Genomic DNA, 14452 nt, shown 5'->3' with positions numbered 1-14452 from the left:
ATACACCCCCGAGTTCTGAGGGAATTAAGCATGGTCATAGATAGACCCTTGTATCTAATATTTAAGGATTCAGTAATGACTGGGTCTGTTCCACAGGATTGGCGAATAGCAAATGTGGTGCCAATTTTCAAAAAGGGGTGTAAAAGGGAACCTGGAAACTATAGGCCAGTAAGTTTAACTTCTGTGGTGGGAAAGATATTTGAGGGCTTTCTAAGAGATGCTATCCTGGGGTATCTCAATGTAAATAATCTTATAACACCCAATCAGCATGGGTTTATGAGGAATCGGTCCTGTCAGACTAATCTGATCAGCTTCTATGAGGAGGTCAGTTCAAGACTGGACATGGCTAATGCAGTAGACGTGGTGTACCTGGACTTTTCAAAGGCTTTTGATACTGTTCCAGATAAACGGTTGGGATGCAAAATGAGATTGTTGGGACTGGGGGGGAAACATATGCATTTGGGTTAGCAACTGGCTCACTGATAGGAAACAGAGGGTACTTGTTAATGGTAAATATTCAGACGGGGCCACAGTCACCAGTGGGGTGCCGCAGGGGTCAGTATTAGGTCCTCTCTTGTTTAACATCTTTATTAATGACCTGGTAGAGGGTTTACAAAGCAGGGTGTCTATATTTGCAGATGATACTAAACTTTGTAGGGTAATCAATAATGAGGAGGATAGTAGAATATTACAAGGGGATCTAAGGAAACTGGAAGCATGGGCGGAGACTTGGCAAATGAAGTTTAATGTTGACAAATGTAAAGTAATGCACTTTGGGCGACGTAATAAAATGTATGACTATGTACTAAATAGTAAATTACTGGGTAAGACTGTCAATGAAAAAGACTTAGGGATTTTGGTGGACAGCAAGCTTACCTTTAATGACCAGTGTCAGGCAGCTGCTGCCAAGGCAAATAAAATTATGGGATGCATCAAAAGAGGTCTAGATTCTCATGACAAGGACATAGTTATGCCTCTATACAAATCACTGGTACGGCCACACTTAGAATATTGTGCACAATTTTGGGCCCCGATATACAAGAAAGACATACGTGAACTTGAAAAAGTGCAAAGACGGGCAACCAAAATGATTAGGGGAATGGGTGGACTGGAGTACAACGATAGATTAACAAACTTGGGGTTATTCAGCTTAGAGAAAAGACGTCTACGGGGAGATCTAATAACAATGTACAAATACATGAAGAGACAATACAAAGAACTTTCTAAGGATCTTTTTACTCCTAGGCCAGTGACAGTGACAAGAGGACATCCACTACGTATGGAGGAGAGAAGGTTTCACCAGAAACATAGAAGGGGATTCTTCACAGTAAGAACAGCGAGGCTCTGGAAGTCTCTGCCCCAGGAAGTGGTGATGGCGGATTCACTGAACAAGTTCAAAGTGGGCCTGGATGCCTTTCTTGAAGAGAAAAATATAATGGGTTATGGTCTCTAGATTTTAAGGACACGTTGATCCAGGGTTTTATACTGACTGCCAGATTTGGAGTCGGGAAGGAATTTTTTCCTCTGAAATAGGGCAATTGGCATGAGCCTCATGGGGGTTTTTGCCTTCCCCTGGATCAACACTGTAGGGGATTGTAGGGCTATAGGTTGGACTTGATGGACTCATGTCTTTATCCAACTTCATCTACTATGTAACTATGAATGGCAGGTATGGAAAGCGGCGGGTTCAGGCCTGAAGCGGAGAACTTGCTGCATCACCATAACAGTTGAAACTCTAACGTTCCAACGGTGTGACTGAATGAGTGGACTGTCGCTCATCCACTAGAGGGAGACAAAGGCCACCTGGAATGCTTTGCTTACACTGTGGCAGCGGCGGCAGCAGCAGCGTGCCTCTCTGCCAGCAACCCGGTTGCGATAGTCTAACCATCTGAGTGTACTGCACAGGTACGCAGCATCGAGCAACAAACTAGCAAGCGAGAGGAAGCAAGGAACGAGCACTGTCTTTCAACCAGAGAATATCAGGGGAAAGCGCGAACGCAGTCCCCCACTACCACAAATTATGCAGTCGAGTTTCCCGCATTTGGGGAAATCGCAGGGGTCAGCACACCCGGAGTGCAATGGATGAGCCTCACCCTGGGAGAACCACCTTCATGATCATGGTATCTCCCCTGCCAGGTAAGTATGAGTTATTCACCGACTGCTAGGCCAGCGCCCCTCCCCCGCAGCCCTGCCGCATTGGGGAGGCATTGGCCCTTGGCCAACAGAGGTCCGCATGGTGCAATGCCACACCGCATGCGTTTTCCTCGGTAGGCGGCCGTAGCACAGGCTGCGCTCCATTCCTCGCCCCGACACCCCGCTGCCTGCATTCAAATGTTCCCGGCTAGGCATTTCCAAGATGCAGTGCAGCAAGGGCATTAGCATAAAACGAAAGGGGAGGGGGCGAATGGGTGGCGGCTTCCAGAAACCGAGCTCCGGCTGGGCAGCAGAGTCAGGCACGAGGCAGCTGCGTGCCTTTGGTTTACTTAAGCCGGGATGGCTCATTAGAATTAGAAGAGAAGATGGCTAGACGGTTGGAGGAGTGTTTAAACTAGGTACTGGGGGGAGAGGGTAACATGTAGAGGGCAAGATAGTGTAGAAATGGAAAGAGGGCTAGATACTGAAACTGGGGGTGGAGCAGGGGGTCGGGTTAGAGCAGTCAGTAGGCAGTGGAAGAGTAGGGAAGATAAATCTATGAAATGTATGCATACGAATGCCCGAAGTCTTACTAACAAGATGGAGGAACTAGAAGTGATGATGTTGGAAGACAATTATGACATGGTGGGGGGTAAGTGAGACATGGCTGGACTCTAGCTATGACTGGGCTGTAAATAAACAAGGGTACAGTATGTTTAGAAAGGAGCGTACAAATAAGAAAGGGGGAGGGGTTTGCTTATACGTAAAAAACGGCCTTAAGCCAGTCCTGCGTGAGGACATCTGGGAGGAAAATGATTATGTGGAGTCCTTATGGGTGGAGATTACGGGAGGAACAAAAAATAATAAAATACTGATAGGGGTTTGTTATAAATCTCCAAATATAATGGAAGAAGCTGAAAATGTACTAATAAAACAAATAGATGAGGCCGCAAAGCAGAATAAAGTCATTATTATGGGGGATTTCAACTACCCAGATATCAACTGGGAGGCAGAAACCTGCAGATCCAACAAAGGGAGCAGGTTCTTGTCAGTAATAAAAGACAATTACCTATCGCAACTAGTGCAGGACCCAACAAGAGGCCAGGCCCTTTTAGACCTAATTTTAACAAATGAACCTGACACACTATCAAAAGTGGAGGTTGGGGGACATCTGGGTAATAGTGACCATAACAGAATAAGTTTTCTTGTACACATTAAGAAGACGTTCATTAGAGGGGGTACAAAAACACTAAACTTCAGGAAGGCAAATTTTAACCAGCTGAGAGAGGAGCCTAGCAGCATAAACTGGGACAATGTCCTCAACGTGACGGGAACACAAACTAAATGGGACATCTTCAAAAATATACTAAATAAGAGCACTAGAAAACACATACCCTATGGGAATAAGCGGGCTAGAAATCATAGAAAACCAATATGGCTAACTAAAACAGTACAGAATGCAATGAGGGATAAAAAGGAAGCATTTAAAGTACTAAAACAAGAGAGTAGCGACACAGCATTAAAAAACTATAACAGAGAAAAATAAATTGTGCAAAAAACAAATAAAGGAGGCGAAGATTGAGGCTGAGAGAAAAATTGCCAAGGAAAGTAAAAGTAATCCAAAATTATTCTTCAATTACATAAATAATAAGAGAATAAAAACTGACAATGTCGGCACTCTCAAAAATAATCTGGGTGTAATGGTGGAGGAGGATGAGGAAAGAGCACAAGTATTAAATGCCTTCTTCTCTACAGTGTTTACACAAGAATATCCATTGGCCGGCAACATGATTAGGGGTAATGTTAACTCTCAATTAAATGTCACCTGCTTAACCCAGGAAGAAGTGCAGCGCCGCCTGCAAAACACTAAAATAGAGAAATCGCCCGGTCCAGATGGTATACACCCCCGAGTTCTGAGGGAATTAAGCATGGTCATAGATAGACCCTTGTATCTAATATTTAAGGATTCAGTAATGACTGGGTCTGTTCCACAGGATTGGCGAATAGCAAATGTGGTGCCAATTTTCAAAAAGGGGTGTAAAAGGGAACCTGGAAACTATAGGCCAGTAAGTTTAACTTCTGTGGTGGGAAAGATATTTGAGGGCTTTCTAAGAGATGCTATCCTGGGGTATCTCAATGTAAATAATCTTATAACACCCAATCAGCATGGGTTTATGAGGAATCGGTCCTGTCAGACTAATCTGATCAGCTTCTATGAGGAGGTCAGTTCAAGACTGGACATGGCTAATGCAGTAGACGTGGTGTACCTGGACTTTTCAAAGGCTTTTGATACTGTTCCAGATAAACGGTTGGGATGCAAAATGAGATTGTTGGGACTGGGGGGAAACATATGCATTTGGGTTAGCAACTGGCTCACTGATAGGAAACAGAGGGTACTTGTTAATGGTAAATATTCAGACGGGGCCACAGTCACCAGTGGGGTGCCGCAGGGGTCAGTATTAGGTCCTCTCTTGTTTAACATCTTTATTAATGACCTGGTAGAGGGTTTACAAAGCAGGGTGTCTATATTTGCAGATGATACTAAACTTTGTAGGGTAATCAATAATGAGGAGGATAGTAGAATATTGCAAGGGGATCTAAGGAAACTGGAAGCATGGGCGGAGACTTGGCAAATGAAGTTTAATGTTGACAAATGTAAAGTAATGCACTTTGGGCGACGTAATAAAATGTATGACTATGTACTAAATAGTAAATTACTGGGTAAGACTGTCAATGAAAAAGACTTAGGGATTTTGGTGGACAGCAAGCTTACCTTTAATGACCAGTGTCAGGCAGCTGCTGCCAAGGCAAATAAAATTATGGGATGCATCAAAAGAGGTCTAGATTCTCATGACAAGGACATAGTTATGCCTCTATACAAATCACTGGTACGGCCACACTTAGAATATTGTGCACAATTTTGGGCCCCGATATACAAGAAAGACATACGTGAACTTGAAAAAGTGCAAAGACGGGCAACCAAAATGATTAGGGGAATGGGTGGACTGGAGTACAACGATAGATTAACAAACTTGGGGTTATTCAGCTTAGAGAAAAGACGTCTACGGGGAGATCTAATAACAATGTACAAATACATGAAGGGACAATACAAAGAACTTTCTAAGGATCTTTTTACTCCTAGGCCAGTGACAGTGACAAGAGGACATCCACTACGTATGGAGGAGAGAAGGTTTCACCAGAAACATAGAAGGGGATTCTTCACAGTAAGAACAGCGAGGCTCTGGAAGTCTCTGCCCCAGGAAGTGGTGATGGCGGATTCACTGAACAAGTTCAAAGTGGGCCTGGATGCCTTTCTTGAAGAGAAAAATATAATGGGTTATGGTCTCTAGATTTTAAGGACACGTTGATCCAGGGTTTTATACTGACTGCCAGATTTGGAGTCGGGAAGGAATTTTTTCCTCTGAAATAGGGCAATTGGCATGAGCCTCATGGGGGTTTTTGCCTTCCCCTGGATCAACACTGTAGGGGATTGTATGGCTATAGGTTGGACTTGATGGACTCATGTCTTTATCCAACTTCATCTACTATGTAACTATGAATGGCAGGTATGGAAAGCGGCGGGTTCAGGCCTGAAGCGGAGAACTTGCTGCATCACCATAACAGTTGAAACTCTAACGTTCCAACGGTGTGACTGAATGAGTGGACTGTCGCTCATCCACTAGAGGGAGACAAAGGCCACCTGGAATGCTTTGCTTACACTGTGGCAGCGGCGGCAGCAGCAGCGTGCCTCTCTGCCAGCAACCCGGTTGCGATAGTCTAACCATCTGAGTGTACTGCACAGGTACGCAGCATCGAGCAACAAACTAGCAAGCGAGAGGAAGCAAGGAACGAGCACTGTCTTTCAACCAGAGAAAATCAGGGGAAAGCGCGAACGCAGTCCCCCACTACCACAAATTATGCAGTCGAGTTTCCCGCATTTGGGGAAATCACAGGGGTCAGCACACCCGGAGTGCAATGGATGAGCCTCACCCTGGGAGAACCACCTTCATGATCATGGTATCTCCCCTGCCAGGTAAGTATGAGTTATTCACCGACTGCTAGGCCAGCGCCCCTCCCCCGCAGCCCTGCCGCATTGGGGAGGCATTGGCCCTTGGCCAACAGAGGTCCGCATGGTGCAATGCCACACCGCATGCGTTTTCCTCGGTAGGCGGCCGTAGCACAGGCTGCGCTCCATTCCTCGCCCCGACACCCCGCTGCCTGCATTCAAATGTTCCCGGCTAGGCATTTCCAAGATGCAGTGCAGCAAGGGCATTAGCATAAAACGAAAGGGGAGGGGGCGAATGGGTGGCGGCTTCCAGAAACCGAGCTCCGGCTGGGCAGCAGAGTCAGGCACGAGGCAGCTGCGTGCCTTTGGTTTACTTAAGCCGGGATGGCTCATTAGAATTAGAAGAGAAGATGGCTAGACGGTTGGAGGAGTGTTTAAACTAGGTACTGGGGGGAGAGGGTAACATGTAGAGGGCAAGATAGTGTAGAAATGGAAAGAGGGCTAGATACTGAAACTGGGGGTGGAGCAGGGGGTCGGGTTAGAGCAGTCAGTAGGCAGTGGAAGAGTAGGGAAGATAAATCTATGAAATGTATGCATACGAATGCCCGAAGTCTTACTAACAAGATGGAGGAACTAGAAGTGATGATGTTGGAAGACAATTATGACATGGTGGGGGGTAAGTGAGACATGGCTGGACTCTAGCTATGACTGGGCTGTAAATAAACAAGGGTACAGTATGTTTAGAAAGGAGCGTACAAATAAGAAAGGGGGAGGGGTTTGCTTATACGTAAAAAACGGCCTTAAGCCAGTCCTGCGTGAGGACATCTGGGAGGAAAATGATTATGTGGAGTCCTTATGGGTGGAGATTACGGGAGGAACAAAAAATAATAAAATACTGATAGGGGTTTGTTATAAATCTCCAAATATAATGGAAGAAGCTGAAAATGTACTAATAAAACAAATAGATGAGGCCGCAAAGCAGAATAAAGTCATTATTATGGGGGATTTCAACTACCCAGATATCAACTGGGAGGCAGAAACCTGCAGATCCAACAAAGGGAGCAGGTTCTTGTCAGTAATAAAAGACAATTACCTATCGCAACTAGTGCAGGACCCAACAAGAGGCCAGGCCCTTTTAGACCTAATTTTAACAAATGAACCTGACACACTATCAAAAGTGGAGGTTGGGGGACATCTGGGTAATAGTGACCATAACAGAATAAGTTTTCTTGTACACATTAAGAAGACGTTCATTAGAGGGGGTACAAAAACACTAAACTTCAGGAAGGCAAATTTTAACCAGCTGAGAGAGGAGCCTAGCAGCATAAACTGGGACAATGTCCTCAACGTGACGGGAACACAAACTAAATGGGACATCTTCAAAAATATACTAAATAAGAGCACTAGAAAACACATACCCTATGGGAATAAGCGGGCTAGAAATCATAGAAAACCAATATGGCTAACTAAAACAGTACAGAATGCAATGAGGGATAAAAAGGAAGCATTTAAAGTACTAAAACAAGAGAGTAGCGACACAGCATTAAAAAACTATAACAGAGAAAAATAAATTGTGCAAAAAACAAATAAAGGAGGCGAAGATTGAGGCTGAGAGAAAAATTGCCAAGGAAAGTAAAAGTAATCCAAAATTATTCTTCAATTACATAAATAATAAGAGAATAAAAACTGACAATGTCGGCACTCTCAAAAATAATCTGGGTGTAATGGTGGAGGAGGATGAGGAAAGAGCACAAGTATTAAATGCCTTCTTCTCTACAGTGTTTACACAAGAATATCCATTGGCCGGCAACATGATTAGGGGTAATGTTAACTCTCAATTAAATGTCACCTGCTTAACCCAGGAAGAAGTGCAGCGCCGCCTGCAAAACACTAAAATAGAGAAATCGCCCGGTCCAGATGGTATACACCCCCGAGTTCTGAGGGAATTAAGCATGGTCATAGATAGACCCTTGTATCTAATATTTAAGGATTCAGTAATGACTGGGTCTGTTCCACAGGATTGGCGAATAGCAAATGTGGTGCCAATTTTCAAAAAGGGGTGTAAAAGGGAACCTGGAAACTATAGGCCAGTAAGTTTAACTTCTGTGGTGGGAAAGATATTTGAGGGCTTTCTAAGAGATGCTATCCTGGGGTATCTCAATGTAAATAATCTTATAACACCCAATCAGCATGGGTTTATGAGGAATCGGTCCTGTCAGACTAATCTGATCAGCTTCTATGAGGAGGTCAGTTCAAGACTGGACATGGCTAATGCAGTAGACGTGGTGTACCTGGACTTTTCAAAGGCTTTTGATACTGTTCCAGATAAACGGTTGGGATGCAAAATGAGATTGTTGGGACTGGGGGGAAACATATGCATTTGGGTTAGCAACTGGCTCACTGATAGGAAACAGAGGGTACTTGTTAATGGTAAATATTCAGACGGGGCCACAGTCACCAGTGGGGTGCCGCAGGGGTCAGTATTAGGTCCTCTCTTGTTTAACATCTTTATTAATGACCTGGTAGAGGGTTTACAAAGCAGGGTGTCTATATTTGCAGATGATACTAAACTTTGTAGGGTAATCAATAATGAGGAGGATAGTAGAATATTACAAGGGGATCTAAGGAAACTGGAAGCATGGGCGGAGACTTGGCAAATGAAGTTTAATGTTGACAAATGTAAAGTAATGCACTTTGGGCGACGTAATAAAATGTATGACTATGTACTAAATAGTAAATTACTGGGTAAGACTGTCAATGAAAAAGACTTAGGGATTTTGGTGGACAGCAAGCTTACCTTTAATGACCAGTGTCAGGCAGCTGCTGCCAAGGCAAATAAAATTATGGGATGCATCAAAAGAGGTCTAGATTCTCATGACAAGGACATAGTTATGCCTCTATACAAATCACTGGTACGGCCACACTTAGAATATTGTGCACAATTTTGGGCCCCGATATACAAGAAAGACATACGTGAACTTGAAAAAGTGCAAAGACGGGCAACCAAAATGATTAGGGGAATGGGTGGACTGGAGTACAACGATAGATTAACAAACTTGGGGTTATTCAGCTTAGAGAAAAGACGTCTACGGGGAGATCTAATAACAATGTACAAATACATGAAGAGACAATACAAAGAACTTTCTAAGGATCTTTTTACTCCTAGGCCAGTGACAGTGACAAGAGGACATCCACTACGTATGGAGGAGAGAAGGTTTCACCAGAAACATAGAAGGGGATTCTTCACAGTAAGAACAGCGAGGCTCTGGAAGTCTCTGCCCCAGGAAGTGGTGATGGCGGATTCACTGAACAAGTTCAAAGTGGGCCTGGATGCCTTTCTTGAAGAGAAAAATATAATGGGTTATGGTCTCTAGATTTTAAGGACACGTTGATCCAGGGTTTTATACTGACTGCCAGATTTGGAGTCGGGAAGGAATTTTTTCCTCTGAAATAGGGCAATTGGCATGAGCCTCATGGGGGTTTTTGCCTTCCCCTGGATCAACACTGTAGGGGATTGTATGGCTATAGGTTGGACTTGATGGACTCATGTCTTTATCCAACTTCATCTACTATGTAACTATGAATGGCAGGTATGGAAAGCGGCGGGTTCAGGCCTGAAGCGGAGAACTTGCTGCATCACCATAACAGTTGAAACTCTAACGTTCCAACGGTGTGACTGAATGAGTGGACTGTCGCTCATCCACTAGAGGGAGACAAAGGCCACCTGGAATGCTTTGCTTACACTGTGGCAGCGGCGGCAGCAGCAGCAGCAGCGTGCCTCTCTGCCAGCAACCCGGTTGCGATAGTCTAACCATCTGAGTGTACTGCACAGGTACGCAGCATCGAGCAACAAACTAGCAAGCGAGAGGAAGCAAGGAACGAGCACTGTCTTTCAACCAGAGAAAATCAGGGGAAAGCGCGAACGCAGTCCCCCACTACCACAAATTATGCAGTCGAGTTTCCCACATTTGGGTCATTAGAATCAGCACACCCGGAGTGCAATGGATGAGCCTCACCCTGGGAGAACCACCTTCATGATCATGGTATCTCCCCTGCCAGGTAAGTATGAGTTATTCACCGACTGCTAGGCCAGCGCCCCTCCCCCGCAGCCCTGCCGCATTGGGGAGGCATTGGCCCTTGGCCAACAGAGGTCCGCATGGTGCAATGCCACACCGCATGCGTTTTCCTCGGTAGGCGGCCGTAGCACAGGCTGCGCTCCATTCCTCGCCCCGACACCCCGCTGCCTGCATTCAAATGTTCCCGGCTAGGCATTTCCAAGATGCAGTGCAGCAAGGGCATTAGCATAAAACGAAAGGGGAGGGGGCGAATGGGTGGCGGCTTCCAGAAACCGAGCTCCGGCTGGGCAGCAGAGTCAGGCACGAGGCAGCTGCGTGCCTTTGGTTTACTTAAGCCGGGATGGCTCATTAGAATTAGAAGAGAAGATGGCTAGACGGTTGGAGGAGTGTTTAAACTAGGTACTGGGGGGAGAGGGTAACATGTAGAGGGCAAGATAGTGTAGTAATGGAAAGAGGGCTAGATACTGAAACTGGGGGTGGAGCAGGGGGTCGGGTTAGAGCAGTCAGTAGGCAGTGGAAGAGTAGGGAAGATAAATCTATGAAATGTATGCATACGAATGCCCGAAGTCTTACTAACAAGATGGAGGAACTAGAAGTGATGATGTTGGAAGACAATTATGACATGGTGGGGGGTAAGTGAGACATGGCTGGACTCTAGCTATGACTGGGCTGTAAATAAACAAGGGTACAGTATGTTTAGAAAGGAGCGTACAAATAAGAAAGGGGGAGGGGTTTGCTTATACGTAAAAAACGGCCTTAAGCCAGTCCTGCGTGAGGACATCTGGGAGGAAAATGATTATGTGGAGTCCTTATGGGTGGAGATTACGGGAGGAACAAAAAATAATAAAATACTGATAGGGGTTTGTTATAAATCTCCAAATATAATGGAAGAAGCTGAAAATGTACTAATAAAACAAATAGATGAGGCCGCAAAGCAGAATAAAGTCATTATTATGGGGGATTTCAACTACCCAGATATCAACTGGGAGGCAGAAACCTGCAGATCCAACAAAGGGAGCAGGTTCTTGTCAGTAATAAAAGACAATTACCTATCGCAACTAGTGCAGGACCCAACAAGAGGCCAGGCCCTTTTAGACCTAATTTTAACAAATGAACCTGACACACTATCAAAAGTGGAGGTTGGGGGACATCTGGGTAATAGTGACCATAACAGAATAAGTTTTCTTGTACACATTAAGAAGACGTTCATTAGAGGGGGTACAAAAACACTAAACTTCAGGAAGGCAAATTTTAACCAGCTGAGAGAGGAGCCTAGCAGCATAAACTGGGACAATGTCCTCAACGTGACGGGAACACAAACTAAATGGGACATCTTCAAAAATATACTAAATAAGAGCACTAGAAAACACATACCCTATGGGAATAAGCGGGCTAGAAATCATAGAAAACCAATATGGCTAACTAAAACAGTACAGAATGCAATGAGGGATAAAAAGGAAGCATTTAAAGTACTAAAACAAGAGAGTAGCGACACAGCATTAAAAAACTATAACAGAGAAAAATAAATTGTGCAAAAAACAAATAAAGGAGGCGAAGATTGAGGCTGAGAGAAAAATTGCCAAGGAAAGTAAAAGTAATCCAAAATTATTCTTCAATTACATAAATAATAAGAGAATAAAAACTGACAATGTCGGCACTCTCAAAAATAATCTGGGTGTAATGGTGGAGGAGGATGAGGAAAGAGCACAAGTATTAAATGCCTTCTTCTCTACAGTGTTTACACAAGAATATCCATTGGCCGGCAACATGATTAGGGGTAATGTTAACTCTCAATTAAATGTCACCTGCTTAACCCAGGAAGAAGTGCAGCGCCGCCTGCAAAACACTAAAATAGAGAAATCGCCCGGTCCAGATGGTATACACCCCCGAGTTCTGAGGGAATTAAGCATGGTCATAGATAGACCCTTGTATCTAATATTTAAGGATTCAGTAATGACTGGGTCTGTTCCACAGGATTGGCGAATAGCAAATGTGGTGCCAATTTTCAAAAAGGGGTGTAAAAGGGAACCTGGAAACTATAGGCCAGTAAGTTTAACTTCTGTGGTGGGAAAGATATTTGAGGGCTTTCTAAGAGATGCTATCCTGGGGTATCTCAATGTAAATAATCTTATAACACCCAATCAGCATGGGTTTATGAGGAATCGGTCCTGTCAGACTAATCTGATCAGCTTCTATGAGGAGGTCAGTTCAAGACTGGACATGGCTAATGCAGTAGACGTGGTGTACCTGGACTTTTCAAAGGCTTTTGATACTGTTCCAGATAAACGGTTGGGATGCAAAATGAGATTGTTGGGACTGGGGGGGAAACATATGCATTTGGGTTAGCAACTGGCTCACTGATAGGAAACAGAGGGTACTTGTTAATGGTAAATATTCAGACGGGGCCACAGTCACCAGTGGGGTGCCGCAGGGGTCAGTATTAGGTCCTCTCTTGTTTAACATCTTTATTAATGACCTGGTAGAGGGTTTACAAAGCAGGGTGTCTATATTTGCAGATGATACTAAACTTTGTAGGGTAATCAATAATGAGGAGGATAGTAGAATATTACAAGGGGATCTAAGGAAACTGGAAGCATGGGCGGAGACTTGGCAAATGAAGTTTAATGTTGACAAATGTAAAGTAATGCACTTTGGGCGACGTAATAAAATGTATGACTATGTACTAAATAGTAAATTACTGGGTAAGACTGTCAATGAAAAAGACTTAGGGATTTTGGTGGACAGCAAGCTTACCTTTAATGACCAGTGTCAGGCAGCTGCTGCCAAGGCAAATAAAATTATGGGATGCATCAAAAGAGGTCTAGATTCTCATGACAAGGACATAGTTATGCCTCTATACAAATCACTGGTACGGCCACACTTAGAATATTGTGCACAATTTTGGGCCCCGATATACAAGAAAGACATACGTGAACTTGAAAAAGTGCAAAGACGGGCAACCAAAATGATTAGGGGAATGGGTGGACTGGAGTACAACGATAGATTAACAAACTTGGGGTTATTCAGCTTAGAGAAAAGACGTCTACGGGGAGATCTAATAACAATGTACAAATACATGAAGAGACAATACAAAGAACTTTCTAAGGATCTTTTTACTCCTAGGCCAGTGACAGTGACAAGAGGACATCCACTACGTATGGAGGAGAGAAGGTTTCACCAGAAACATAGAAGGGGATTCTTCACAGTAAGAACAGCGAGGCTCTGGAAGTCTCTGCCCCAGGAAGTGGTGATGGCGGATTCACTGAACAAGTTCAAAGTGGGCCTGGATGCCTTTCTTGAAGAGAAAAATATAATGGGTTATGGTCTCTAGATTTTAAGGACACGTTGATCCAGGGTTTTATACTGACTGCCAGATTTGGAGTCGGGAAGGAATTTTTTCCTCTGAAATAGGGCAATTGGCATGAGCCTCATGGGGGTTTTTGCCTTCCCCTGGATCAACACTGTAGGGGATTGTAGGGCTATAGGTTGGACTTGATGGACTCATGTCTTTATCCAACTTCATCTACTATGTAACTATGAATGGCAGGTATGGAAAGCGGCGGGTTCAGGCCTGAAGCGGAGAACTTGCTGCATCACCATAACAGTTGAAACTCTAACGTTCCAACGGTGTGACTGAATGAGTGGACTGTCGCTCATCCACTAGAGGGAGACAAAGGCCACCTGGAATGCTTTGCTTACACTGTGGCAGCGGCGGCAGCAGCAGCAGCAGCAGCGTGCCTCTCTGCCAGCAACCCGGTTGCGATAGTCTAACCATCTGAGTGTACTGCACAGGTACGCAGCATCGAGCAACAAACTAGCAAGCGAGAGGAAGCAAGGAACGAGCACTGTCTTTCAACCAGAGAAAATCAGGGGAAAGCGCGAACGCAGTCCCCCACTACCACAAATTATGCAGTCGAGTTTCCCGCATTTGGGGAAATCGCAGGGGTCAGCACACCCGGAGTGCAATGGATGAGCCTCACCCTGGGAGAACCACCTTCATGATCATGGTATCTCCCCTGCCAGGTAAGTATGAGTTATTCACCGACTGCTAGGCCAGCGCCCCTCCCCCGCAGCCCTGCCGCATTGGGGAGGCATTGGCCCTTGGCCAACAGAGGTCCGCATGGTGCAATGCCACACCGCATGCGTTTTCCTCGGTAGGCGGCCGTAGCACAGGCTGCGCTCCATTCCTCGCCCCGACACCCCGCTGCCTGCATTCAAATGTTCCCGGCTAGGCATT

At 44.9% G+C, this 14452-nt stretch overlaps 4 non-coding genes across 4 annotated transcripts; all 4 read right to left on the bottom strand.

The window, feature by feature from the left end:
• Window positions 1–1980: 1980 nt before the first annotated feature.
• On the bottom strand, window positions 1981–2144 carry LOC142190671 (U1 spliceosomal RNA). The gene has a single exon (XR_012714354.1). It is a non-coding gene; the product is annotated as a U1 spliceosomal RNA (small nuclear RNA).
• A 3866-nt stretch (window positions 2145–6010) lies between these two features.
• On the bottom strand, window positions 6011–6174 carry LOC142190710 (U1 spliceosomal RNA). The gene has a single exon (XR_012714391.1). It is a non-coding gene; the product is annotated as a U1 spliceosomal RNA (small nuclear RNA).
• Window positions 6175–10046: 3872 nt separating this feature from the next.
• On the bottom strand, window positions 10047–10206 carry LOC142190737 (U1 spliceosomal RNA). The gene has a single exon (XR_012714416.1). It is a non-coding gene; the product is annotated as a U1 spliceosomal RNA (small nuclear RNA).
• Window positions 10207–14082: 3876 nt separating this feature from the next.
• Window positions 14083–14246, bottom strand: LOC142190669 (U1 spliceosomal RNA). The gene has a single exon (XR_012714353.1). It is a non-coding gene; the product is annotated as a U1 spliceosomal RNA (small nuclear RNA).
• Window positions 14247–14452: the final 206 nt, after the last annotated feature.

Source organism: Leptodactylus fuscus, chromosome 1 (assembly GCF_031893055.1).
Source record: "Leptodactylus fuscus isolate aLepFus1 chromosome 1, aLepFus1.hap2, whole genome shotgun sequence".
Lineage (NCBI taxonomy): Eukaryota > Metazoa > Chordata > Amphibia > Anura > Leptodactylidae > Leptodactylus > Leptodactylus fuscus.
This window is presented reverse-complemented; position numbering and strand designations above follow the sequence as displayed.